The 24,263-nt window shown below is 47.5% G+C and overlaps 1 protein-coding gene across 1 annotated transcript in view; it reads left to right on the top strand.

The window, feature by feature from the left end:
* VPS13D (vacuolar protein sorting 13 homolog D) overlaps positions 1-24,263 on the top strand; it is a 3,263,180-nt gene that overhangs the window by 1,132,893 nt on the left and 2,106,024 nt on the right. The gene's annotated exons all lie outside the window — the stretch shown is intronic.

The raw sequence follows: 24,263 nt of genomic DNA, 5'->3' as shown, positions 1-24,263 counted from the left end.
TATGACACATAGCTATACATCAAGATCAACTTCTTCAAGGACATTCATTGGCTCAAAACTTGCCTCTCGCTGATCCTGTTTTGGATGGCCAATGCATACTTGAAGCTCAACCCCTCCAAGACCAAATTTCTACTCCTCACCAACAACAATGAACACTCAGACCTGGCTATCAACCATGAACTCTGAGCTCCCCTCCTGAGCCAAGTCCCTCAGATTCCACATCGACAAACACCTCTCCTTCATGACACACAAAGCTAAGAAAACTTGCAGCTTGGTATCGGCTCTCCCTCCTGCAGAACATCAAGCCCTTTCCCCCTCTGGACGGCTTTAGATCCACCTTTCAAGCATTGGTCCTATAACACGTGGATGGGGCAATGCACTCCTCTTAGGCCTCCCGTCCTACCTTGTACCCCTGAGAAGTGTCCTACACATGGCCGCATGCCTCATCAAGGGTCTACGCAGATACGAAAAACAGTGTGGTGGGGGGCACAACTGAAGTAAGTCAAGTTCCTGCTGTAACAATATCCGTTCATCAGTCAATATACTATCAATTTGTCACTCACTATGATTTCAGGTGCACCAGGGTAAATCTCGAGGCCACCAGAGATTCAAAATACAAGGAACAAAAATAAACACCGGGTGTTGCCACCTGATAGCCCTGTAGTGCACTCCTCAGGGGATATAAAATCCCTAAAAAAACAAGTAAACAAGATAACCGAGGGGACAGTTTATTCTGACTCATTACTCTAACTGTTCATTGTTTCAAAAAACACACACACAAAAACATTAAGGACACTAGTCCTGTTGGTATCGGGTAATAATATCGCCACATATATGGTCGCCGTAAATAATATCGCCGGGAAAATGTTGTGGCGATATTATTTGGGTGACCATATATATGGCGACAGGAGCAAAAATATATATATTTTTTTTAAAAAAACACAAAAAAAAAATTGGGGGTTGCGGGGTTGTCCCCCGCATGTTCCATGCAATAATGTTGCCACAAAAAACGACAATTTTTCGGCAATATTTTTGTATGGCGATATTTTTGTGCCGACATTATTACATGGAACCGTCCTGTTCACACTCGCATAGTAACCAATACCAGCAGTGCTGATTACTTTAGTAATTGTATTTTATATAAAGAGCTTTAAGTGAAAAGTAAAGTCAAAATTAAATGAAGCAAAACCCACACGATGCACAACGCATGTGATGGTACAAGGAAGTTCCCTTCAATTCAGAAAACAGTGGTGTTTATGTTGGGGCCAATATACACATTATTAACCCAAAGGCACATAATACACACAGCTCATATATACAAGTGCAGGTTCAGATACATAAATGAACATTGTTGGATCATCCCAAAAACACTTCTTTAAGAAATATCAGTGCCGACGCGTTTCGGATTTGACAAAATCCATCTTCAGTGCTAGAAGTGTTTTCCGTATAATTTTTCAAGTTTGAATTCTCAAGTTTTATCCTAAAGAAATAGAGATATCCTAATTATAGTCCTATTTAAAGTAAGTGTGATACAATGACATGTGTAGATTCTCATAGTACTATTGTAGTACTAACCTGATGTTCCAAAGGATGGTCAGGATAGTGTACTCCTCCCTGCATGTTAAATGGATAGTATTACTAAAATAGATACACAAACTTCTAAAGACGTACGTCCAACTCCCGGGTGGAGAAATTATGCAAAGGACGACCCTCACCTTGTGGATGCTGGTAAATGAGGAATAATTAAGATAGTTCAAGGATCCTGCCAGGTCTAGCTGTCATGTTACATCTAAATTTAGTCCTGGTGCGTTTAAGAGAAAAACACCTTTCGAGTATAAAATGGTGCACACAATGAGGGTAAATATTAGTATGCCCAGGATGGCTCAAGACATCTAACTGTCCAGCCAACTATTCTGTAGCACTCCAGGTAAATGTACCATAATGTGTGCCATTGCTAACGCATCCGATAGAATTCAGCGTTTCTAAATCACAGCCGTGCCATGGATATTGGCGATCGGCACCAGCGCTAATTATAGAGAAGAGATAGGATCCCATGAAACACAGATGACAATCCCCGCATAGGCGGCTTACTGAGTCAGTTAACACAAGTCACCGCCGAGCCGCCCGTCCGCAAGACGAGCCCCTCGGCGTATCCGAATGTTTATGGTTTCCATGGAGGCGACGCACACGCGCATCGCCTCCATGGACTCTATCTTGGTTGAGGACTAGTCTATGTGCACAAAGACGCGTGGCTGCCCTTGTTCGACCCATACTAACGAGGGGATTGTAGGTAATACTGTGCATAATTATGTGAAGTTGCATATATTAAAGGCACGGGGTATCCCCAGGGGAGTGTGACCGCTAGTTCGTAGTAATTCAAACAAACAGGATCAGTATAAAAGCATGTTGAACCAAGCCCGTAAGGTATACACAATACAGTGCAACTGCATGGGTCCCACCGCGACAGGCGCAGCGTGGTATACTATCCAGCAGGTGCACCTTCTGACATACTCTCATGGCGGTATGTGTCATGTTGGTGAATGTGCGAGTAGTGGGGCAAAAACGCAGACAGCAGTACCATCACATGCGTTGTGCATCGTGTGGGTTTTGCTTTATTTAATTTTGATTTTACTTTTCACTTAAAGCTCTTTATATAAAATACAATTACTAAAGTAATCAGCACTGCTGGTATTGGTTACTATGCAAGTCTGAACAGGACTGGTGTCCTTAAAAATATTTTTGTGTGTGTGTTTTTTTAAACAATGAACAGTTAAAGTAATGAGTCAGGATAAACTGTCTCTTCGGCTATCTTGTTTACTTGTTTTTTTAGGAATTTTATATCCCCTGAGGAGTGCACTACAGGGCTAAGGGGTGGCAACACCCGGTGTTTGTTTTTGTTTCTATGCAGATACGACCACATCAACCCAGCCCTAACAGACCTTCTCTGGTTCCCACTTCTCGCACAAATCACCTTCAAGTCTTGCTGCATCCATCTATAAGACAGTCGCCCTCAAGTCACCCAGCTACCCCGCAGAGAAACTCAGCATTTCCGATGGACAGTGCACCACCAGAAGCCAGGACACGTTCACACTTGAAATCTGCTGCTGCAAAAAGGAAAGGACCAGAAAAAGAGCCTTCTCTGCCTATGCCCCAACACTTTGGAACCTCCTCCCCGTCGGCATTAAACTCACCCCCACACTTTTACAATTCAGAAAAGAACTCAAGACCCATCTCTTCAAGGAATCTCTCCTCAACAGCTAGGCCAGCACGTTGCCCCTCGCGCCCCTGACTCGCCAGACGCCGCCTGCCCCTCTCCTCCCTGCCACCCAGTAGAGCTGCACCCCTCCTCTGTGCTCCTCTTTATCCTACCCCCAGCTGTAGATCTGTTCCGTTATCTCTTAAAAGCGCTCTGTTATGCCTCTGTACTGTTGTATGCCTCTATAAAGCACTCTGTTATCTATCTGTATTGTTGTATACCTCTGTAAAGCGCTCCATTTCTTCTCGAAGCTAGGTCTGCGCTTACTAAACATAATATAATAATGCACTACATCAACAAGAGAGGTGGTGTAGGGTCACTCCTCCTGTGCAGCTGTGGTTCCTGGCATTAAAGAACAAGATCTACCTATCAGCAAATCACCTTGCTGCGAAGGAGAATAAGACTTTGGATGCCCTGAACAGGGAGGGCTCGGTCTCCCATGAGTGGGAGCTGTGCCAGGAAGAAGTTCTACAGATCTTTGCCCTTTGGGGGAACCTCTCAATGCATTCCCACCGATTCCTCAAGTGATAAGGTGGTTGAAGAGGTACAGAGCAATCATGATCCCGATTGCCCCAGTCTGGACCAAGAGAAGGTGGTGCCCGGAACTTCTGGGCATGACCATCTGTCCTCCACATTGTCGTCCCTAGAGGCAGGACCTTCTCTCTTAGGAGACGGGGCTGGTTCTTCACCCGAGCATACACAATCTCAACCTGCATGCTTGGCTTCTGAAAGGCTTAGGTACAGGGATTGGGACTTTCCAGAAGATGTGATGGAGCTGTTGCTTACGGCCAGAAGGCCAGCAACAAAAGCTCTATACCGCTGCCATTGGAAGAAATTCTGCAGCTGTTGCAGAGCACAGGATGTGGATCCATATTTATGTGACGCCTCAAGGGTATCCTTCCTTCTTCATATAACAAGACCGGGGCCTTCAGGTTGCTGCCATCAAGGGCTATTTAGCAGTGCTTTCTATTTTTAAGTGCATGCCAGTACAAGAGTCATTCTTCTTGATACCCCCTTGTGGTGCAATTTTTAAGAGGCCTGACTAAGACTTTACCTCTGACACCTTTCATGGTCCGTGCATGGGTTTTGAGTCATTACACTTGTGTACTCTGAGGCTACTGTCTTGGAAGACAGTCTTTTTGGTCTCCATTTCCTATGCCCAGAGAGTACGCAAATTGCAGGTAGTGTCCTCTAAGCAACTTTTTATAGTCTTTTCCAGCAACAAGGTGACTCAGTGCACCTTTCATTCCTCCCGTTGATCGTATCAGGGTTTCATTTGTTGTAGACGATCTGTCTGCCAGCCTGCTATCCCCCTCCTCATCTATCCAAGGAGAAAGAAATGCTGCATTGGGTCGATCCCAAGAGGTTTCTGAGTTTCTACATCACCAAGACATGACAATTCAGGCTGGAAGACCAGTTGTTCATTGGATATACAGGCCCACAAATGGGTAAAGGAATAACGAAGCAAGCCATCTCTGGATGGATAGTGCGTTGTGTGTCTGAATGCTACACCAGAGCAGGTAAGGAAATCCCTGAAGGCTTCAGGGCACATTCCACTGGAAGTGTGGCAGGTACCTCAGCTCTCCAAAGACGGGTACCAGTAAAGGATATCTGTTGGGCCACAATGTGGTCCTCCATATATACGTTTGCAAAACACTACTGCCTGGACACAGTATCTGCAAATGAGTCTCGTTTCGGCAGAGCTGCCCTCCAACAAGTGGTGGCATAATCGCCAGGGAGTTTGTTCCTTCCCACCTTCTGGTCTTTCTGCTGTGGAGTGTATCCAAGATGAGGAATCAGCAGGAAGACACAAGCCATTAGAAGAAAAAACGATTTACCCCTTGTAATGTTCTTTCTCCTGCCTGTTCCTCGCAAGGATTCCTCATCGCTCTCCCAGCCTACCTGACAGTTACAGAGCTCTCTAATGCAATTACACGATGACTCACCTTGACCGCTAATAATTAATTTTGATATCAAATTCCTAACGCGGCTGTGCAATGGACAAAAAAGCCAACTTGGGTCACGCCGCGCTGCGTGCACTTATTGTACCTGCATTGATGTCCCATCCAGTCACTAAGACGACAACTTGACAGCCATCCACGCCGGTGAGAAAGACTTCCCCTGCTCGGAAAAAGTTTAAGAAAGCTGCAAAGCAGGAGAAGAAATATTTAAAATGAGGAATCCATGGGTGGAACATCCAGTAGAAAGAACATTACAGGGGCAAAGTCATTTCTTCTCTGTTCTTCATAATTTTCACAGAAAATCAGTAAGGTCATGTGATAGGTTTCAATATTAAAATGTTTAAATAAGGTTTTATTATCCTCCGATTTATACCGGCAGCATACCTTTCGAATGGGAGGCTTTTGAGACATTTTGGAAACCTCAAATATTCGTTTTTTTCCTCATGCATTTATAAATTGGTGACTAGAAAAAACTGTAGCCTTGTTACAATTTTATTTCTATTGCAGCTCTGATGTTTGCATAGTGCTCAATGTGAAGGCTAGATCACTCAGGCATTATAGAACGGTTTCAGGCGAGTTGTAATGGATTTCTCTAAAGCAAGAAGACCTGTTTGGTGGATGGCATTTGGTAGGGTAGTTCACACTCCCCCCATTAATGCCAAACATTATCCACCTCCTTTTTTTTTTTTTTTAATAATGGGTGTCTTGAGTGAATAACTGCGCCCTGCAATACGGAAAGGTTTTGTGCATATCTACTTTGCTATTATTGCTAGCAGCAAGAGAAGTTCACCCATCAATAGGCCCACACCAGTAGAGACTAAACTTCATACATCATCAAGGAAATCCTTATTCACTGAGATTTATTTTAATCCAATGCTAGCAAATTGTAAACATACATTGAAGTTCTACCTATTCAAGGGACTCAGTACTTATCTTATGGTTGCATGACAATATGTCCAAACACCCAAAAACAAAAGAAAACAATTTATATATGTACAGTAAGTACAAAACTAAGGCTTACACTTGTTTCACACTGCGTGCGTTAATTTTAACACCCTGGGCAAGTGCTTTTTCAGTGCTATACAACGTGCTTATCCCTTTTTAGCAACCTGTTTTGTTATTGTTCCTCAATCACTGCCAATATTCTTTTAACACCCACATGCCCCAATCGGTTTAGTTGTCTCAAATTCAGTTGGAAGAGGGAAGTGGCCTTTGTTTCTTTTTCTTTTTTTCTCTGTTTTTTCTTTTTTTTTTGGGTCTGGAATCCAGTCTGTGAATAAATAGTGAGAATTCTACTATAGTCCACTTAATTTGACCATTTGAAGCACTTGACTTTTTACCCAATTGGCAAGGAATGGGGCAGCCACAATTGTAGTATTATGTCAGATCTTTTCTTCAAGGAGTCTCGGTAGCCATCCCTGCTGCTGAGTTACAAAGGACATGTCAGTTTTTGAAGCCACTTTCAAGATGTGCATATCTGAGATGGGTATGTATGTAAGGCTGTACAATCTATAGTTTCTAAAAGTTCATATATGTTCATACTCCCCAATTAGCCTTTATCTAGTACTGTATGTATTCATATCTAGTACTGTATATATTCATACAGTTGCTTAATTATGAGTGTGTCTTGCTGGACGTATCCAGTGAGTTTAATATCAATTGTACTCCTATTTATGACATTTACTCCATGATGTTGGATGACTTAGCATCATCTTTAAAACATTAATTTCATGTAGTGGAGGCATAAAGCAAGATCCATGTAGAATATGACAAGTTAACTATAAAGAATCAGTGAGACTCTAGGGGGTGCTGGCCAAGATAACTACAGTGGCCTGACCTCTGTTCCTCCTGGAGCTGTTGGAGGCCAGCACCTGGGCATAATATTGTGTCCGCTCTGGCGTGAGATCCTTCCTAATCTGTCCTCCACCGTGAGGCACTCCTGAAGAGCTGAAACAGCGAGGTCCGGGTTGCTGATGAACCGCTTGCCATCCTGGGCAGGGTGCGCTGGGGCACTGAGCCCAAACCCATCGGTGGTTGGTCTGTGTGGCTGCAGGAGACAGAGAGAGTTGCAGACGGGAGGTTGTCTGAGCCTCCTGGAGTACAATCAGCAAAGAGGGGGCCAGACCCGAGCGGAGGCGGTGGCTGAAGAGCCCGGCCTCGGCTCTCCAGTGGGCGAGGTGACGACAGCAGCAGGTCCCGGTGCAATTGTACTGGAGCTCCAGCTGTCAGCAGGCACCGGAAGCACCTATGAGACAGTCCGTCCTTCTGGCTTACTAATCCTGCAACTTGGTGTACTCGAGGTAGAGTGTGGTGACTGGTGATAGAGGGACAGCTCTTGGAGCTCACCTGGGGGCTTGAAGATTGTCTGCCGTCATTACTGAGCATGGGTTGCTGAGGCCCCGCTGCAGGTGAGTGGGAAATGATTGGATTGTGTTGGCAGCCCCTTACAGCAAGTACTTTCAACCCCCGTGGGCAGGGTTTTTGAGATACCTGAAGGTGTCTGCCTAGCTAGTCCCCGGGGAGCTGTCATCCAGGTGGCCAGGACATGGCCATCACTATTGGATCCAGTTCCTGGGGTGGACCAGTGAGGTTGGGACACCGGGTGAAACGCGGTGTCCCCATTCTTTCAACACCTTTTCCACATCCTACCACATAGGACGTTCGAAACCACTGCCCACCATGCCCCTTTTCCGACACGAACACTTTCGCACGATACACCAGCAAAAGGACTAATACCAGAGCTGTTTATCTGACATGTGCAAATACAAGGGTCAGGCAATTGATCAGAATCACACACCCCTGACGGCCCTTTCCCTTCCCCACCGGCATCAGAGGTTATGTTATGTTAATATAGTGCCTTATGTACCATTGGTATGGTCTCAAGGCACTGGTAGGTTGAAGGCCCTCGGGAACCGAAGTTCAAGTCAGTAGAGAGAATAGAGAGCGTCAATGGTGCGTGTGAGCACAGGATATGTGTGCAGCTGGTGTGGCATTTGTGTGATAGCTGCTTTTTAGCATTGGATGTGGTGGTTGAGAGATCAAGAGTATGTGTTCGTTCTGGCAGGTTTTTATCCAGACCGATTCTGGCTGCGTTAGGCCTGAGGAGAACGACTAGGCTGGAGGGTGTATAACCAGCAGTGTTTAATTAGGGTGATGGGGAGTATGAGGCAGATGATGGTAAAGAAGAGAGTAAGCGTGAAGATGAGATATGGTGGTTTACCTTAGATGTTTGAGATTTGGCCCACTCCAATAGTACTATGTACTCCATCCGTTCCATGTACTCCGACTGTTCCAAGCACTCAGAAACCGTTCACTGCCATGCTCTTTCAAACGTTCCATGCACTCAAATCATTCCATCCCGCACATATATCACCCGTTTGCTCCACACTGGATATCCGCTCCGCGCTCTACACCCGCTCCGCACTCTACACCTGCTCCGCACCCACACCATAATCTACATCCGTTCAGCACCTTACATTGGTTCAATACCACCGCACCCTACATCCGCTCAACACCCTACATCTGGTCAGCCCCATCACGCCCTACATTGGTTCAACACCCTAAATCAGCTCAACACTCTACATCCGCTCCATTCTATTATCCAGTCACACAACCTACATCCGCACCACGACCTGCATCCGCACCACTCTTATCTGTTCCATGCTCTTATCTGCTCCATGCCCTCATTCATTTAGCGCTCTCGTCCACGCTCGTCTGCCCAGCGCGCTCGTCTGCCCAGCGCGCTCGTCTGCCCAGCGCGCTCGTCTGCCCAACGCACTCATCTGCTCTACGTGCTTCATCCACTCGAACAACTTTATCCGCTCCACTCATCTCACTTGTCGTGCGCACTTGATCCGTTACGTGTTTTCCATCTGTCCCATGCACTACACCTGTCTCATGTATTCGAATCGTCTATTCTGTACTTTCCATTTATACTATGCACTCATACATTCCATGTCATCTGTCTGTGTATTCATTCATCCATCTCCTGTATTCATTTTCCCTCCTCTTCACTTTAATCATTTCGTCTATTTTGTTCCTTTCGTTCATTGCAATCATTACATCCATTTCATTAATTTCAACTGCTTTCGTACAATTTATTCTTTTTCCACTTCACTCCTTTGATCTACTTTACTCATTTTATTCTTATTGTCCTTTTAGTTTACACTAGAGGTTATTAGTTGTCGAATTCTCGCTTGGATCTTGATGTTGTTTTGTTTTTTGTTTTATTGTTATTTAAGATTTAGTATTTTTGTCTAGTCGAATTGTTGTCATCCATTTTATCATTACGTCCAAATTGATCCTCTAGTCCATTACATTTATTTTGACAATTTCCTTAATTTCAGCCACTTTGTTGTTCTCGTACAACATAATCATTTTATTTGCTTTGCAGCTTTGATTATTTTTTACTCCTTCAATTTTGTTTGTTCATTTTAGCTAACCAATAGATGTTAATTAGTTTTCGATTTCACGCTTGGATCAAGGTGCTGCATTGCTATTTATGATCTAGTATTTGGGAAAGTCATTGAGATGTTGTTATCCAGATTAAGTTAGTTTGAGTTTGGGGTCGGTTTTAGGGGAAGAGACAGGTTTTCAGTAGTTTGTGGAAAGACATGAGGTCTTCCGTGAGTCGGATGTGGGGTGGGAGTGCGTTCCACAGTGTGGGGGCCATGGTTGAGAAAGATGATCTGCCTAACCTGACTGAGTTTGTTTTAGGTATGACTAGGAGGCCGGCGGAGCTTGATCTTAGAGTATGTGGAGGGTGATAGGGTTTTAATTTGTCTTGCAGATATTGCAGATATTGAGGTCCGGTTTTATGCAGTGCTCGGTGAGAAATGCACCCTGCATTCATTGTTCAATAAACACCTTTGAACTGTGATCACTTGTCTGTCTTCTTTGTTGCCACTATGAGTTACTTATAGGTGCTCGAGAATAGAAGGCCCCTGGTCTGGGAGTGGAGAGGCGATCCAAGGGTTACAATCTTTACCGTGGGAAAACTACATTAAATATTGGTCACATGCACCTTATTGTGATTCCCCAAGGAGACCTGCACTCTATCCTTTTCTTCTGTGGGAATACAATTACATGTCCACTTTTAAAGCTTGAAAACTATATCAAAGAGAGTGGTCGCGTGTGCCTGATGGTAGTTTCTACCGAAATACTGAATCTTATACTTGGTATGAAAGTGACATTTCTTGCATTACACAATAGAAGAAGAGAACAAGCATTGTCTAGGCCAAGAGGTACCCCATACTAATTGTGAAGCTGAACCTTTCTCAGAGTTTAGAGCAATCCAGCTGCATTGTGAAGTTAACAATCAGAAACAGCTGATCATCTGAGTGCTATACTATCACCTATCCTCCCTCTCTCATGGTCTGATAGAAAAAAGTTTTAAAAAGTTGTTTGGACCACTAACCCTGGCCTACCTATCGCAGACACATATGTCAGCGCAACTTCCAGACCGATTTTCACTGATATACTCTTTTCTGTCCCCTCTCCAGATCTATGTACTCCTCATCTTATCTCTACTCTCTCTCCTCTGACATCTTCACCCACTAATGGTGGCACGAGATGGAAGTACTTTTAGTGGGGTTCACATCATTCAGGTGTATCATTAATGTCTATCACAATGGCACCATCTTAGTTCAGGGTTTCTCAACCCAACATTCTCCTCTTTGACTGGCGCTTGCCGTCCCTCGTCAACTTCCTCCCCACACCTGCTACCCCTTCCTCCTCTCTCTCTGTCCCTCCTTTTCCGACTGGTGTACCACGCCTCTGTACCCCTCCTCAGAAAACCTTCAAAGGGATTGACCTCGTGTATCTAGCCATGCTTGATGCTTGTTCTGCCCTCAAACACTCTGCTGACATCTTCCTCCTTGAAGACCTTGACCTAGATATCATTGCTCTCACCTAAACGTGGTTCAGTGCCAGCTCAGTCACTGCTTTTGACTCCCATCTCCCTGATGGCTATACGATCATCTCCAAGACTCGCCCTAACCGTGCTGGCGGTGTGGTTGCTCTGATCTTCCCTGAGTGGGCTTGGTTTGCAAGCTGGTCATCTCTCCCACCTCCTCCCTGACCATTGCCACTAGCTACAGGCCATCTGGCTGTACCACCCTCTTCCTCTCTGAATTGCCTGATTGCTCCTGCTCTCTTCTCACAACCACCTCTAAACTCCTTTCAAATGGATTAGATGCTCCAACGTATTCCTCATCTTATGATAATTATCCTTCTAGCTTCTGCTGCTTCAGAATATTTTTTTTCCGACTGGTGCTTTGTGCCGTCTTATCGAGGTGATGTCCCTCGAGGGCCTCAGTTCGACTGTCGACTTCATCAGTACAAATAGCGCACGCAACGCCCATTGGATTCAGTTCAGTTTTTCTGAGCTAACGCTTTCAAGAATTACGGAACGCTTGGGTTCTTCAGTGAACTTCATCAGCTATTTTCGATCTACGAAAATGTCTTTTCAGTCTGCTCCATCAATGCCTAAGACAGGCTTCAAGAAGTGCCAAGACTGTGGATCGAAGATGTCGATCACAGACCCTCACCGCATATGTCTGTGGTTTCTTGGTACCTGTCACCGTACCTTTGACTGTAACTCCTGTCAGGCGATGACCGAAAAGGCTCTCAGAGGGCGTTAAGGTAAATTGGTGGTGGGGGGGGTTGCCTTCGAAGTCTCCTTCGAAGAGCTCAAAAAGAAAGACTGATGAGTCAAAGGATTTCCCTCGACGGAAAAGATCCAAAAGATCATGATCGAGAAGTCGATCGCGCCATTCTTCTTCTTCGAAGGCCAAGAAACGGTGTCGCATGTCACCTTCGACATCCAGTGATTCCTTGGCCAAGGTAATCAAATGTCCAACTTAGACAGACTCCCCAGCAAAATGGGATGTGTTTTGTACAGAAACGTTTAAAATCTTCGAGTGGCCCGACCCCCTCAAGGACAAGCAGAAAGCCCATGCCCCTGTTGATCTGCATCAAGACGACAAAGGGAAGTCAAAGACGAAATCCTCGAAACGAGCCATAAGCCGGTACAGTTTCGAGAGAACTCTCGATCAGATGAGAAATCGTCAAGGGCTTCGACAAGTTAGGAATCCAGTCCATTGATTGTTCGTTCGGAAAAGCATGAAGTCGACAACGCGGATGCCTTTGCTAACACAGTCGGAGCCGTCAACGCCAATGTTGAAGTCGACTCCGACAAAATCGACTCTGACTTCAAAGTCCTTGTCGACGATTATTTTGAAGTTGTCGAACAGTAACCTAGGAAGGGTTTTCAAACCCTTGCCAAAGAAATACTTTTTAGTCTTTAACCTCCATCTATGAAGATAATGAACCTTCAGATGATAACACACAACCATTTGGGTTACGATATGGCACCCCTAATATGCCAGAGGAATTTATCTCTGAAGAGTCTAGGTTAAAAGACTTGTATGATAACCTCCAGTCGGCGGCCAGTAATTTAGATACCTCTCCCGAACTGACATTTAGTCAACCAGATACTACTGACCACTCAGACTCCTCATAAAGGAAGCAAATGAGCAAGGTGATAGAGATTTTAGGTTGGAGCAGGCCTACTCCTTCTTTTGAGCAAGATGACCTGACAGATATTTTGGATCAGAGTCCCCAAAAAGATCAAATTTTGCCATTTCATATTGTACTACAAAAGAGGGTCTCAGCAAACTGGGAGACACCAGACACTGCGGCTGCAGTGAATACAAATTTTGCTAGAAGATATAGGCCATCCAGCAGTGACCCAGAGTACTTGACAAAACATCTAACACCAGAAGGTTTAGTGGTACTAAGCAATCAACATACCCCTCCATCCCTCCTGATAGGGACGATAAGAGAGCAGCTGCCTGGGCGAGAAAAATATTTACTGCGGTAGTATGCCATTAAAGTCAACTAACACAACTTGTACCTTATCAAGGTTTACTTTTACCCTGTGGGACTGTGTAGCTATGGCGGCTGACCACATCTTGGAAGGTGTAGAAAGAGACGACTTTCTGGCTATTATCAAGGATGGTAAGGAGGCAAAGGATGAATGCCTCCAGTCTGGTCTAGATACTGCTGACAGCATCAGCAGATACATGGCAACTAGCACAGTGTTGCACAGATTTGTTTGGTTGAGGAAGTCCGGTTTGCTGCAGATGTGCAGTCTAGACTCCTCAGTATGCCCCTTTGACAGCTCGAGGCTGTTTGGCAGCAAGGCTGATGAGAGTTTTGAAAAGCTGCAGACCTCGAAAGCGGCGGCTAGAACCTTTAGCGCTGCCATTAGACAGCCTCAATACCCCTACTCTGGTTCATCTTCTTGGAGGGGTAAGTCCGTTCGGTCCTACTCCTCAATTGGAAGAGGACAAGCCATTCGAAGAGGTCAGAGAAGATTCCCTCGTGGTGGATGTGTGAGAGTTGCTAAGCCAGCCCCAGCAGCAGCAGTTTTACCCTTAGCCGTCCCTTCAGCTGCCTCAAAACATCTCTTAGGCCTTGACTCACAAGACCCCTGTGGGAGGCAGATTTACTCAGCATTTGAAAGAATGTCTGGGCATCACTAAAGATGCTTGGCCACTGGAAACTGTAGCCCAAGGTTACTGCCTTCCTTTTCAAAAAAGGCCTCAAGATCATCCACCGGGGAACAACTCTTTCAAAGTTCTGGATCCGCTTTGTGTGCAGGAAATTTTGATCCTGCTAGAGAAAGTTACTATAGAACCGTTACCTGTGGTAGAAAGAAACAAGTGTTGGTATTCCCCATACTTTCTAATTCCCAAAAAGTACTGAGGTTTGAGACCCATCTTGGACTTAAGAGACTTGAACAAGTTCCTCAGGAAGGGCAAGTTCAAAATGGTTACCCTTTCCCAAATCCTCCAGGGTCTCCAACTCCAAGACTGGATGGTGTCATTGGACCTTCAGGATGCTTACCTTCATGTGCCTATCCATCTCAAGCACAGAAAGTACCTGAGGTTGGCGGTTCTCATTATAAGTTTCAAGTTCTGCCATTCGGGCTGACCTCCGTCTGATGGTTTTCCCCAAGTTAATGGCCGTAGTGGCAGTGAGTCTCAGAAGGGGGGGGGGGGGAATTCAGGTCTATCCCTACCTGGACGATTGGTTGATCAGGGCACCTTCACCCAAACAAGCCTGGGAACATCTCAGTGTAACCTGCCACTCTCTCCACAGACTGGCCCCACCCTCAATTACAAGAAGTCCCACATGATATCATCTCAAAGACTCCAATTCCTCTGGGAAAGCCTTGCCACCCAAAGTGAGAGCTCAACATATGCTGGTGGGTTACCAAATTCCAGAGTGCAGAGCATCTTCCTGCCTTCTAATTTTTTTAGGTTGCTCGGTCTCATGGCATCCTGCTTTTTTCTGATGCCAGAGGCCCGCCACAGAATGAGATCCCTCCAATGGGCTCTCTGGACTCAATGGTCCCAATTCTCAGGCAGAATGTCAGACCACCTGAAAGTTCCAAGTAGAGTCTCTCAACACCTTCTGCTCCGGGCTTGCTGGGACAACATTCTCAAGGGAGAATCTTTTTGGCAACCATGGCCGAGATAACTGTAGGGACGGACGTCTCACCCACGGAATGGGGAGCCCACGCCAACGAGCTGACAATCAGCGGTCGTTGGTCTCTATCGGAGTCTAAACTACACATCAACCTTTTGGAGCTGAGGGCAATCAGACTTGCGCTGAAGGTCTTTCTTCCCTCTGTACGGGTAAAGAATGTTGTGATAATGATGGACAACACAGTGGCCATATTCTACCTCAACAAGAAAGGAGGTGTAGAGTCACTACCAGTGTGCAGAGAAGCAATGCAGCTCTGATTCTGGGCAATTCAAGAAGTTCACCTAGAGGAGAACACAGTGGCGGACGCTCTATGCAGGCAAAGCACAGTCTCCCACGAGTGGGATCTAGCTCAAGAAGTTCTTTTATAGATCTTCACCCTTTGGGGAGCCCCTCAAGTGGATCTGTTCGTGACCAGTGTCAACTGGAAATGCAAACTGTTCTGCTCCAGGGAATTTCCCCCAAGAGGAGCTCCAGGAGACATGTTCGTAGTGTACTGGAAGTTTCTACTCCTGTACGCGTTTCCTCCAGTCCCCGTCATTCCTCATGTGATAAGGAGGTTGAGAAAGTTCGGAAAATCCTTGATCCTAATTGCTCCAGATTGGGCCAGGAGGACGTGGTAACCAGACCTTCTGGACATGTCCATCTGCCCTCCAGTGCATGTTCCACAAAGAGAGGACCTTCTCTCACGAGAAGGTCGGGTTTTCCATCCAGAGGTCAAGACTCTCAACCTTCACCCATGGTTTCTGAGAGGTTGAGATACAAGGATTGGGACCCCCCCAAATGACGTAATGGAGATCTTGCTTTCGGCAAGAAGGCCAGCAACAAAATCTTTGTACTGCTGCTGTTGGAACAAGTTCAGCAGTTGGTGCAGGGATAAGAATGTGGATCCCTTTCTATGTGACACACCTATGGTGCTTTCTTTTTTGTTACATTTGGCGGTGCTATATATTTTCAAGCGCTCTTCAGAGGAGGATTCATATTTTTAAATCCCCCTGATTCTTCAATTCTAAAAGGGTCTTACTAATGTATTTCCACCAGTTCTATTCAAAGTGCCTCTATGACACGGGTGCACAACTTAAGGCCCGCAGGCCAAACGCGGCCCGCAATGTTGTTTTGTCCGGCCCTTTATAAAGCGCCTATACAGGCAGCGTTTCAAAGCGCTCAAGGAGGGTGGGAACAAGGGGAAAAAAACAGTTGCTCATAGCCCTTGAAATTCGGAAACGATAATAGCCTGCACAGGCAGAATAAGTGCATAAAATACATGTAACAGTTTGAGATACAGCAAATAGGCTTGACTCCGATTCTGCAGTTTTACCATTGCAGTTAAGGGCTGAAGACAAGGGAGAACAGACAGACGAACTTCAGGAATGGTGCGTACAGATCGTGCACAGGGCACAGACGGTCACAGGGAGGGGGATGTTCAAGTGCACCCGGTCGGTGGAGACTAGGGTAAGCGCAGAGAGAGCCACTCTCTTTGGTTATTTCACAAGTGCAGTGAGTGTGGGTGGGGATTCTGGCCCTGAGGCAAGTGTGAAAGGGGACTGGCAGGGCTTCCAGGGACCTGAGAGACTGAGGTACACCAGGCAGCCAGTCGGCAAGCTGTAAGGAAGAGGAGGGAGAGAGGGGAAGAGCAGAGAACTAGGTTAGCAGTGTGAGAGTAGGAAGAGGAGAAGAGGAAGGTCTTGAGGAGTTTCCGGAACTTAAGAAGATCTGGCTCAAGACAGAGGGCGGAAGGGAGGCTATTCCAGAGGGACGTACCTGCTGAGGATAAGGATCTCCCTCCAAATCTCTGCTTGGAGAACGGGCTCACTTGCAGGTTGGAGGTAGAAGAGCGGAGGGGGGCTCGTGAGGGAGCTGGTGGAAGGCATGTCATCCTTGCCATGCAGCCATAGTACAAGAATCCTGCTCGCCACCGCGTAACCTCGCCAGCAGTCTAGCTAGCCTGCCTGTGTCTGCCTTCCAGCTCGTCTGCTCTGGTAAGTACCTATTTGGAGGGTCGAGTGGGTGGGGGGAGTGTTGGGTCTGTCTGTATGTGTGTATGTTTGCATGTTAATCGGTGTATGCCCCATGTGTGCTGAGATGTGGGAGGGGGGGAGGTGTTGGGTCTGTCTTTCTGTCTGTCTGTTACTCTGTGTATGTCCCGTGTAGGCTAAAATGGAGTGGTGGAAGGGGGGTTGGGGTCGGTCGGTCTGTCTGTCTGTATGCTTGTTAATCTGTGTATGCTGAGATGGGGAGAGCGAGGGTCTGGTCTGTCTGTCTGTGTTTGTATGATGTATGCTTGTTAATATGTGTGTGCTGAGATGCAGGGTGTGGGGGTGTCTGGTCTGTCTGTCTGTATGGATGTATGCTTGTTAAACTGTATGCTGAGTTGTGGGGGTCGGGGTGTCGGGTCTGTCTGCATGTGTGTATATATGCATGTTAAATTGTGTATGCCCCGTGTATGCTGAGATGGGGGGTGGTGGGGTTGGGTCTGTGTATGTATTTATGCATGTTAATCTATGTAAGATATATGTCGGGTCTGTCTGTATGTATGATTTGTGCTTGTTAATCTGTGTATGCTGAGTTGCGGGGGTGGCGGGTGTCGGGTCAGTATGTATGTATGCTTGTTAAGAGTGAAGGTTGTGCAGCCTTGCTGAGAAGTACTAGTACTGCCTCATTAAATGTATTGCAGCTCTTTCAAGGGGAGTGCCTGTACTGCACTCTGAACAGGTAGTGCGATAGCATTGGGCGTTAATATAGAAATATGGAGACTGGCCACCAGGGGATGCACAGATGAGGAACACCTCTGTGTGAGCTCCTGTCCCACGGGTCCACGAAGTGGCTTGAGCCCCCCACTTCTGACCCCCCCCCCCCACATATTTCTACAGATACATCGCGGTACGAAGGGAAACCCCCCCCCCCCCAGACTGACAAAACGCAAATGAAAACGGAGAAGCTATCCCAGAGAAAAGGCCACCTGATCGCGCCTCCCCCCTCCAAAACACATGCAGGAGCGGGTGCTGAGCTGCGTACAGAGGGAACGTCGAGAAGCCTGGCCCCTGCCCTCTCAAGAGGTATTGGCGCCCCGGCACCTCTGCGTGTGGCCTCCACGCCCCATCTCACCCCCCAACCCTGCTGAGATACGAGTGCAGCGCCTGCGGCAAGGAGACCCTGCGTTCCGCGCAGATGAAACAGACAAAGAAAACGAGGTGGGTCTGCGCTCACCCCCCCCCCTCCAAGACTAGGTTGCGCACAGCCCCACAGGGAGGCCCCAACGACCTCCGACACATCACGACCCGTGACTCGGGTCTGCGACTCGCGGTGGAGCCACGAACGGTGAGTGCTCCCCCTCCCCCATAAACGCCTCGTCTCCTTCCTGCACAAGTGTGCGGGGGCCCGCGGGAAGGTCCTGCCGCATGTCTCGCCCCCTGTCACAGCTGCACAAACAGGCCCCCGAAGTCGGGCAGTAGTGATCGTGGCCCTCCCATGCCACCTGAGTAAAGCAGGCACACGACATCCCTCCAGATCCAGAAGGTAGCTCGACACCATTGAGGAGTCTCCTCACTCAGCCCGACAGCCCACAACCCACTGCCCTCGGACCAGGTTTCAGTGCCTCAACAGTAACCCATAGGCCCCCATACTTTCTTGGGAGACTCCAGAACTCGGAAGGCCCGCCGGAAGTAAACAAGCACGCGCTAACCACGCAAAAGGCAAAGGATCAATAGGCGCCACAAACCCCTAATAAAGCCCTAAAAGGAACCAACGCAAACTGATGCCATCAGCTCGCCAGGTAGTCCCGGCGTGGCCGTGGACCCCCCATGGGTCTCTGCATAAAGCACCAGCAGTGGATTGATGCCCCCGCAACTTTTAAGGGCACCAGAACACATGAACCCACAGAATCTCTCTCCCTACCCATGGGGAGGACACCTGGTCACTGGAACGCTTTACAACAATGTCAGTCACCACCCATCTAGCCTAAAACGCTGCACCGGACAGCCATGACACCGGCACACGCAACCAGTGGACCACCAACTCACCTCCGCAACATAGGTTACTGAGGCCCACGCAGAACCACGCAGAGAGACTTGCACGGCAGTTTCGAGGGTTGGATCCCCAAATACGGGGCGTGTGCCCTCCTCTAAATTAGCTAAAACAGGCATCAGTCACATGTGAACTCATTTGGCTAGCCAAATACACATACACTTCACCCCCCCAAGTTCAGATCAGAGAAGCACAATATCGACGGAAGCCCTGGAGACGGGAGCGGCAGCCACCAAGGGCGACATTGCTGCCCTCTTGAGTGAAATTAAAAACATGGGCGCCAGTCTCGGATGCAAAATTGATAAGATTACGCAGAGAATGGATAATATTGAAGAAAGACTAGGAGTGGAAAACAACCAAGCCTCAATAGATACCCTTGAAACCTAAATGGACCTTAGGATACGTAATATGGAGAAGAGGGAAGAAGTAATCCGCTTGAAGATGGATGATTTAGAAAATAGAGAAAGGAGGAACAACCTAAGATTTTTTGGGATACCAGAGCATGATGGGGAAACAGAAGAAGAACTCAAAAAGACAATACATGACATCATCAAAATCTTGACCGCAGACGAGGACATCGAGGAGCCCAAAACCGAGAGAATACATAGAGCCAGAGGCCCACCAGGCAGCCCGAGATCAGTCCTCAGAAGATTTCACCGATATCAGGACAGAACGATGATACTTAGGAAAGCCAGAACCGGGGGCCCCCTCACACTGGGAGGGGCACAGATAACCATATTCCAAGACCTATCATCACTTACCCTGGCCCTGAGGCACCTCTGCAGTCCCTTGACGAAATGGTTTAAATAGCAAGGTACGAGATATAAGTGGGGATATCCCTTCTCCCTCACCTTAGAGCACGGAAGCAGACGAATCCAGCTACGATCTGAGGAAGAGATTGAGACTGTATATCAGACCTCCTTGGGACAGCCCCAAAAGAAGGAGACAGAGAAGGACCTGAGCCGAATGGAACCCGATGGGAGCTTCAGGGCCTGAGGAGAAAGCGAGTCAAAGGGTCAAGGTAGTATAGGCGGCCCACCGACACACCGGACAGCCACAAATGATTGCACACCCTAAGGTCCTGAATGTTTAAGCATGGTCATCGGGTCGACATTGTAAGAACACTAGACAAGACACTGGCGAGTCGCACACCTTCGATACGGGACCCCACCCATAGAAGGGTTCCTCCTTGAAGGTGGAATCGACCAGTCGACCGATGACGAACACGAGAATCGCATGTATCAACATATTTTTTCCACATAACAGTTTTTGTTGTGTTAAAGTGTTTGGGGGGGGGGCTGGAGAGGGGCTCCTTATCTTACACTGATATTACCAATGAAAAGTAATGGTCCCCATCGGTGGTCCGATATTGGACAAGCAGCATTCACTCAGTCCAATTCAGACACCATCAAACCAAGATTCGGACCCTTGTTGAAAAGGTGAAAGATGAGGACGACGAACAAGGGGCAAGGGGCATCACGTTGAATACCTCTGGGGAAAGGGAGGGGGGGGGGGCAAACGAAAACAGCACAGCTGCAGGCGGCCATGAGCACTTATCAGACAGCTTCCATCACGGCGGCACCCGGCGATGGAAGACGGGACCCAACAAAAAGGTCATTGGTATCCAGAGCGAAACTTGACATACTTTTCTTACAGGAGACCAGATACAGGAAGGGAGAGCAGAGGAAGGTCATGTACGCCAAGAATGGTTCTGAACAGTGGGGTTCCGGTCCACTCAAGAAGGCTGGCGTCGGCATCCTGATCAGCAAAGAGCTACGGTTTGAAATCCTGAAAACCTGGGCTGACGTTAGCGGCAGAGCACTTGTACTGGTCGGCAAAATACAGGGCACCACCATTACACTTGCAACTATATACGCCCCCAACTCTGGACAGTCCAGGTTCCTACAATACACAGTCCCCAAAGTCATTAGCGAAGCAGGCGGAGAAGTGATCATGGGAGGGGATCTCAACACGTGGATGTACCCAGAATGGGACAGACAAGCTGGAAACCCACTAGCGATCACCCCACCGGAATCAGGACGCTCCCGGATTGCAGACATGATGGACACCTACAAACTTACAGATGCATGACGGCATGTGAACCCAGGGAAAACGGGCTTCATGTTCTGTTCTGCACCACACGCCACGTATACTAGAATAGACTACATATATCTCACCCCAGACCTCACTGACGCGATGTCCACATCAATATATCCCCAGTGACATGGTCAGATCACGATATGGTCACGACCTCCATCAATCGGATGGCGCTCCCCCACAGAAACTCGAAATGGCGCTGCAACGAGACACTCTGGAAGGATCCGATATTCCGAGATCAACTTAGGCAGGACATTGATCAGTACTTCTAACAGAACAATACAGGAGAAACTTCAGTGAATACAGTATGGGAAGTGGGCAAAGCCACGTGGGGAGGGCTACTCATCAAGGAGGGCGCAGCGAAGAAAAGAGAACGCCAACTCATGGAAAACAAGCTCCGAAACGAAATAACTCAACTTGACTTCAGTGCCCAATCAGGTCTCGAAAAATTGAGGAAGCCAACGATAAGAGGGATGAATAGCGGCAATTGGAAACCGCCTGCATTGTGCGCAAGCTTCAATATTTAAAACAAAAACAATACGAAAAAGGGAATAAGGCAGACGCCCTACTCGCCGCGAGACACCAAGGGCAACGAAAGGAAAAATGGGTGGCAAAAATACAAAGTGATGAGGGTTCCAACCAACTCCCACCTTCCAGTATCCCAGAGACCTTCGCCAGCTTCTATGAGAAACTGTACACCTCAGATACCACACCACACTCTGAGATGGTCACAGAATATATGAACAAGATATCCCTCCCAAGCCCTACCCCCAGACATAGCACAAGCCATTGATGCCCCCATCACAGGAGAAGAGATAGAAGAAGCGATTAAAAGACTCCCAACAGGGAAAGCTCCTGGAAATGACAGCTATACAGCAGGGTTTTACAAAACCTTCAGGGACGCCCTCCTTCCATTCTTAGTCGAGCTCTTTTTTTTTTTTTTTAACTTTTATTTATTGGCATAAAGGTTAAGACAGGCACAGTTCAAATTACATAGCAATGAGCTGACAACATAACCGTACAATCGGCCCCACACCATGGTTAAGTTATACGTCACGAACCGATAGCAACTGACATCGCAGAGAGGCGTCAAGAAGCACAAAGAAAAAGCAAAAACTAATAGAAGTTAGATCACCCATGGCATGTCGGATTGTCCTGGTAGGGGAGATGAGGTCAGTTCCACTTCATCTCTGCCATTTAAATAGCTACAAAATTCCGACCAGACATTTTTGGGGTGAGATGTCGGAGGTAGGGATCCAATGTATTCCTCTTCGCACATTTGTGTCCAGGTAAGGGCCTTCAGCCACATCGCAAAAGTGGGAGGATTGCGGCGCTTCCAGCATTGCAATATGCATCTTTTGGCCACCATAACACTTACATTCACAAATTTTGACATTTTCTTTACATTCTCACCTTCCCAAGCCCCAAATAGTATGGCAAGTGGCTCCATAGTTACCGGAGAACCAACTTTTTCGGAGAGTGCCTCTGTCACGGCCGTCCAGAACGTGTTGAGGGCGGGGCAAGCCCAGAACATGTGTACGTGGTCTGCCTCACAGGATTTGCATTTGGGGCACACAGGGGTCGGGGTGCCTGTGAATGACGCAACTCTATACGGAGTGTAATAGAGCCTATTAAGGAGCTTAAATTGTATGCAGCGGAATCTGGCGCTTAGGGAGACCCTTCGTGTGTGTGTACACATTATGCCCCAGAGATCGTCTGTGATTTCCACTCCAAGTTCCCTAGCCCAAGCCTCGCGTGGTTTAAGAGAGTTGTCCGCAGTGTTGTTCAGTTGCATTTTGTACAGATTAGAAATTATGCTTTTGGCACCTCTGGAATTTGCTATATATTGTATTTCAGGAGAGTCTGGGGGTTCAATAGGGCATGAGGGCCACATAGTCCGTACTGCAGCTCTAAGCCTATAATACTGCAGCATTTCGAGTGGAGAATTGGAGTGATCAGGGCGCCATGTTTGGGGGGTGATAAAAACACCATCGGGGAAGAGGTCAGCAAGGGCACGGTATCCCAGGTTTTCCCAGTAGCGTATGAGATTTTGGTTATGTGTGGGGGGGAGTCCGGGGAACTGCCACAGGGGAAGCCACTTGTAGTATGGGCGCTGTTCCTGGTCAGAGCCTAGGATGCTCCTCCAGGCCCTAAGCGTAGCGGCCACCGGGTCCGCATGAGCATCTGTTTGGAATGCGCGGTGCAGTAGCAGGGACATGATATTAGTTCCACCTCCCGCCAGTTTCTCAAGTTTTACGTGAATGGGCGGATTCTGGAACGTGTACCAATGGGAGGCATGCTGGGCCTGTGCAGCAGTCCAGTACAGGCGAAGGTCTGGGGCCGTGAAACCCCCTTTGTCATAGGGCAGCGTCATGTGTTGCCACTTCTTGCGGACTGAGCCTGGATGCCAGAGAAATTGTGCGCACTCAGAGTGGAGCTTCTTGAAGTATTGAATCCCAGGCCAGATCGGCACGTTAGCAAAGACATACAGGAGTTTGGGGACCACCACCATCTTTATTAGAGAGAGTCTGCCCGCTAGGGATAGAGGTAGATTGCGCCATTTGGAGAACTTGGAGAAGACTAGGTGGGCTGCTGCCTCGTAGTTGTCTGTCAATAGAGAGACCTTGGCTAGTGATATTTGTACCCCGAGATACCTAACCCCACCCGGGGACCAGCGAAGAGGGTACTCACAAGACGGTCGTTGGGTTGCCACAGTAAGAGGGAAAAATTCGGACTTAGAGTAGTTGATTGTGAAACCTGAGAACGTACCTATCTTGGTGATATCACGGATGATCGGGTCCAAATATGTGGAAGGATTTCTGACATACAGGAGCACGTCATCTGCATATAGAGAGATGATCTCTGGTGCATCCATTAATCGTATGCCTTTATTGCCGTGCCGTCCCCTTACATGGTCAGCCATGGGTTCGATAGCGAACGCAAAAAGGAGGAGAGAGAATGGGCATCCTGACGAGTGCCCCTGTGTAGCGTAAAGGGAGAGGAGGGAACAGAGTTTACAAGAACTCTAGCTCGTGGGTCCATGTATAATAGTTTTATGAGAGGTCATTTTTGGACCCACACCCATTTTCTCCAGCACGGCCCACAAATATTGCCATGAGACCATATCAAAAGCCTTTTGGGCATCTAGTGTTACCGCCACCGCGTCCGCGCCTGGGTCAATTCTGGACATCACATTAAACAGGCGGTGGATGTTCAGCGCTGTGGATCGACCCGGGATGAAACCGCACTGATCCTCATGGATCATGTGCGACATGAAAGGGAGAAACCTGTTAGCAATTATCTTGGCAAAGATTTTCGTGTCGGTATTAATAAGGGATAGGGGCCTGTAAGACCTACACTCATCCGGGGGTTTT

The sequence above is a fragment of the Ambystoma mexicanum genome, chromosome 8, assembly GCF_040938575.1.
Source record: "Ambystoma mexicanum isolate Mex_15411 chromosome 8, UKY_AmexF1_1, whole genome shotgun sequence".
Classification (NCBI taxonomy): Eukaryota; Metazoa; Chordata; class Amphibia; order Caudata; family Ambystomatidae; genus Ambystoma; species Ambystoma mexicanum.
This window is presented reverse-complemented; position numbering and strand designations above follow the sequence as displayed.